Source organism: Pinus tabuliformis, chromosome 7 (genome assembly GCF_031772625.1).
Source record: "Pinus tabuliformis cultivar Carrire ecotype Pingquan chromosome 7, CPIR1, whole genome shotgun sequence".
Taxonomy (NCBI): domain Eukaryota; kingdom Viridiplantae; phylum Streptophyta; class Pinopsida; order Pinales; family Pinaceae; genus Pinus; species Pinus tabuliformis.
The window spans coordinates 143,252,874-143,258,721 of NC_142293.1; positions in this window are offsets into that span (position 1 = coordinate 143,252,874).

Consider the following 5,848-nt stretch of genomic DNA (forward strand, 5'->3'; position numbering starts at 1 on the left):
ATGCAACAAGCCAAGGAAGGTGCATGAAGGGTTCTAACACACGGAATGGGGAATGAGTGAGCCCCTTAGAAACTTGTGGAAACATGAAACTTGAAAGGGAACACACGAGAAAAGATACATCATAAGATGGAAAGAAGGTTAACCAACGATCCAAAGTGATGGTTAAACTAACAACACATTTTAATACGATCCATACAAACATATATCCAAAATTTCAAACATACATGTGTAAGAAAAAAATTACATACATCATTAGAGTAACCAAGATAGATGAAATGCAATAACAATATATGCATGAAATCTATTAGCTCTCTTATATTAGGAAAGTGAAAGTTACAATCATACATACAACCATGTCCAACTACTAGTCCCAACAACGGAACATTACAATTACTGCTGCCTGCTCCTCCAAAGAGATATACTAGCTTTGCACTGTGGAGAAGCCAAGGCTCGTTACATAGACTCCAAGCTTTCTCCAAGATACATCTATAGGAAGGTTGGCTCCCAAAATCCTATATAATGAGTTATGAGGTTATATAAATAGCAAAGGGTGGGGTGACCCTTGACATTCACCTTTGTGACTCTTCACCTACCCTCATGACTCTTCAACTACTACATGACTGTTACATTCTAATATCGACACTTGGTCTTTCACTTTTACAAGACGTTACATTACAATCTGCACATGTACCCATGTGAGACAAAGTAGGCTTGAGAAAGCCATGCAAGCTATCACTAAGACTCGGACAACTGTGGGAAAACCAACTCTTCGACATCCTCGTGATGATCAATGGTGGAGAGCTGATGCCAAGCTTGGTAGTTCGTGATGGTGTTCATGTTCTCAATGGTGATGTCCTACTGAAAGTGAACTCCCGCCTCTGTTTCATCAAGGTACACTGATTTGGCACCTCTATCCAACTCATCTAATAACATGCACATCATAGTCTTGAGTGCGACCAGACTAGCAACATACTGATGCATAGTGTCTGCACTGATCCCCAAGTCTGTGTTGGTGGCCACATGCATCAACTCATCAAATTACATTTCAAGCTCCAGTTGGACTTGGTTATTTGTCTTTGCCTAGGTAATTTTGCCAATATATGGGATCCCATTCGTGCACACAATGATATCCATGTTTCTGAACACCCGTGCATGTGAAGCCTGCAAACTGGCGATGAGATGTGGGAGTTCCTCATAGTTCTGGACCTAACTCCTGATGCATGTCTTCAACTCTACCGCCTTGGGATTCATCATCTTTGGCAAGTGAAACGGGGATCCTTTATACCTCATTTTCCATGTTTGCATGTGATCGGAAACAGTGTGCAGATTTGACAAGATGCATGCTCTCCTAGCACAACGCTGTTGCCAACCGTTGAGATGGACAAGTAACTTATGCATGGTGACAAATCTGGAATACAACATCCATATAACTGCTTCGAGAGAACATAATTCATCCAATATTTCTCTCAAATTTTCGTTGGAGGATGATGTAATTTTTTCTCCTACCTACTTGGCCGCTTGTAACTCCTTAGTCATGCACTCGTTCTCAGCTATCAAGAAAGGAACACTCGATTTAGTGGATTTGGCATATGCTCGAGTAGCATCAACCAATGTTGTTGGATGCTTGCACACATCTGATACAATCACTCGTTCTTCAAACTACAGAGGAGATATGTGAACATCTGGAGTGGGCACTCTGCGCGACTATACAACTCTATGTTGTAACTCATCGAAAGATATGGTGTGAATCTCTGCCTTTGGAATGTCTTAAAGGATCTTTGTGTCTCCTTGATCGCTTGGGACTTTCTCTACTTCCAAATGTGGTGAAGTCAATGGTGTGACCTCTTGGTTTTGAGGCACGAGGTCAATATCCTGATCTGACTCTGGTTGGACCATATCCGTGTCCATCCACTCTAGCATCTATTCAATATCTTGAACTAAGTCTTAATCTTGCGACTTCTCACCCTGTCTACTTTGTGCCAGCTACTCGGATGAATCTATAACCTGTATGGGCATAGTTTCATCATTCTGTGCATGTTGTGCCTCCTTCTTTGTCTGTCCTTGCTGCGCTTCCTTCTCTCTTCTACGCAACTCTTGTTGTTCCCAGAATTCCTGCTTGAACTCTTGGAACTCCTTTTCTGTTCCCTCCATCCTCCATTTCTCTTTTTTCCTTTGCGATTCCTCCTGTTGCCTCTTAGCCTCAATCTCCAAAGTTACTTTCAACATAAGTGGATCTACTTTGAACATGCAGCTTTGATCTGCCTCTACACTGTCAATAACCTTTCTCTTACCTTTGTCATTCGTAGGTACGTTACCCTTTGCTGCTACTGATGATGGTTCTCTCTGAGATGTTGCTTCTTTATTCTTTTCCAACCACTCTACAACTATTATGACTAGTTCATTGAGTCTGGATAAGTGATAGAAATATCTCCATGGGTCTTCCTCATGCCAATGACATGCCCTGTGGATCCAAGGAAATGACACTCTCACACAATGGTCCTTCACCAAGCAATATGAGTCATACAGATTGAAACTTCTCGTGCCGAAGGTGAATCTTTTGAACTTGTCTGTCTCAGCCTCAACATGCTTGGGATTCCATATCTCATACAACTCGATTCACAAAGGAAGAGTGGGACATGGTGTCTTCTTATTCCTATGCAGTCTTGCCGACAACCCTGTCGAGATGTGATATGACACCTCTTTCATGATAAGCTTGTCCATGGAAAACTTCGGTAAAACATGCAAAGCCTTCTCCATGATGTACATCCGTATGAAGGTGCCAAGGGGTGAGGCATACCAATCAACTATGTCGATCAATGCCTCCATTGTTGCCCGCGACATGCAAGGTGGATCCTTCTCAAATATAATTTTATACATCAGGGTGAAAAAGTGGTCTGACAACTGTGTGATAACTCTGTGGAAGCTGCATTCAGAGAACAATCTGCAATAAGTGTACACAGAGGTTTCTGAAGGTGTCAATGCCCAACTCAAGCCTTGGAACTATTGATGAGAACAAATTGCATCAAGTATGTATGCATACATGTATATCTCCGCTTGTTGACCTTTGGGCGTGTTAGGATTCCAAGAAACTCTCCTAGGTTGTAGCTCGGAGATGCCTGGTAACTTATAAATTCAATTATTGTTGCAAGGTTTAACGGAAGGAATGATGGTTTGGTTCAATCCAGATAACCACTTCTACTCTGTTCACTCTAGACATGCATGAACACCCTCAGACTACAAGGCTTTAGACCACCAATGCTCATAGCTTTAGATATTAGGTGAATATGGAGAATAATAACCACACCAGCAGATACACAAGACCATGTGATGGCCGGCTACAACTAGTACAGAAACCTACAAATCTAATGTATTGATGCAATGACATGATGACAGTTCTCTTGCATTAAATAGAAAGAAACCTAAGTAACCTATTCAGTGATGTATTCAAGATTCTAACACAGAGATAAGATGATAGTTATCGAGTGTTAAACATCAAGAGATCAAGAACACAACATATTAGGCACAAGCTTAGAACGGAGGGAAATGGACCGTGAGCAGTTAACAGCAAAAGAAGCTTGTTTTTGCTAAAAATGAAGATGAGACACTGCAAGTGACAAAATGCCTACAGTCTACAGAAGTTGAACCTTACATCAAATTCCAACCTTGATTACATCTTTCTTTTGGATATTTATAAGTTTTCATTACAATGGAACTTTGGCCGTTTAGGTATGGAGGGGTCATAATTGACCACCAACTGCATTTAACCATCTGATGGAGTCTCTAAATGAGGTTGCTTGTTTCAGTGGGTGAATTTTATTTTTTCAGGTGCTGTGCTATCCTTTAAGCAGTTGGAGTGCTCGTACAGGTGGAGTCCATGACTGGTAAATTCAGTTATAGAGTCGTGCTATGTCCTTTTCTCCCTTTGGCCATTCTTTCTGTTAAATATGGTTGTTGGTGGTCTGACTGATATTGGCATAGCTAGTCATCTCCTTCTTCAGACAAACAGAATGGTCAAGGACGTAGGATGCATGGGTACATAGGAAGTTGGGATGAGAGAGAAAGGTGATCGTCTGATCGGGGAAATGAACGGTGGAGATGGCTCGATGGAGCCTAACGGCTGAGGTAGGAGTGGGGTGTGTTAGGGCCGTTAGATCTTCAGCAGACAGATCGGACGATCATTAGGCGATGGAGTTGCATGGTCGTTTAATGGGCGAGGGTGGTTTGGTAGGGCGATAACGATTTTCATCGCACCACTTTCAGGCACTAACCGGTAAATGCCCAGGGCCGAGTGATTCCATAATGATCGACACGTAGTAGCAGATGAGAGAGAAAAACCACTCTCATCGCACCCTATCGCTTGATCAAGTCGAAGGTGTGATGAATGTGAAGATCATCGGATCAGGCAGAGATGCATTTGATGGTGGAAAATGGTTGAGCGGGTCACCTCTATCGGGTGCGACGTGAGCTGTTGGATCGGTGGGAGTGATCAACAATGGGGATGCATCGTGACAAGTTACGAACGCGCGAAGACCTATGGTAGGGTTTTATGGGGTTTTACGCTTGGGGCTGAGGCCAAGGGAATTTGTCGAGTTTTAGAAGGCTTATTCAGGGAATGAGGAGGGTTTAGAGGTGGTCGAAATGAAGTAAGAAAGGGAAAAGTGACCAGATCTGAGCCCCCTTTGGGCACAACCAAACAAACCATGCTCCTTTCTGACCTAAGAAATCCAGCACTGCATAACAGAGCTAACACTGGCTCCTTCTGGGGATTAAAGCCTCCTTGTGAGGTTTCAAGAACCGTAGACCACTACCTTTCAAACAAAAACAAGATTAGCAATGTTTCCTAATGTTCCATTGGGAATGGAGTCTAATTAAGCCTACACTAAAACTTGTGAAAAGAACATATTTATAATGCTGAGGCCTAAAGGCCTTAAACAACATAAACTTTCAAAAACCACCCATTGATTGGGCCATCAAAAATTGTTTCTCCTTCTATAATTTGCAGCATGAAAGTGTTGTTCCCCTGGACTTGAGCAATGACAAAGGGTCCAGTCCACAGAGCATAGAACTTCCCATGATTTCCCTTCTTTTCCTTTAGTGTGTCCCATTTAAGAACCAAGTCTCCAATTTGAAAATTGTCCATCTTTTCCTTTCTGTCAAAAGCTTCCTTGATTCTCTTTTGATTTGTTGCAGACTTTTCAATCAATTGATCTCTGATTTGATGCACTTTAGCCAAATCACTAATCCTCTTTGCCATGATAGTTTCCTCATTCTGCTTTTCCTACAAGAACATGGCCATAGGGAGGGTCAACTGTATTGGGAATACAGGCTCAGTGCCATATACCAACTTGAACGGAGAAGTCCCTGTGGATTTCTTGGTGGTCACCCTGTCATCCCACAATACAAACTTCAGTTTGGAATCCCAGTTCCTTTTATTGTCTTCCAATAGCATTTTGATTATCCCTATCAGGCTCTTATTGGATGATTTTGCTAGACCATTACCTTGAGGGTAATATAAGGTGGAATGCACTAGCTTAATGCCCATTGAGTCACAAATATCCACCAACTCTTTTTGCCTTGAAGGCTGCTGCATTGTCTCTAACCAATTTGTGTGGACAACCAAACCTGGTGAAAATGTTTTCTATCAAGAACTTCATGACAATATGGTGATTAGCTTTCCTAGTAGGGATGGCCTCAATCCATTTAGCGAAGTAGTCAGTGGCTACTAAGATCCATCTATGCTAGCCACTAGAATGTGGATTAATTTTGTTGGAAATAATACTGAGAGGGGGGGTGAATCAGTATTATCAGATCAATCAAACTTTTCAATGCTCAGAAACATATACGCTAC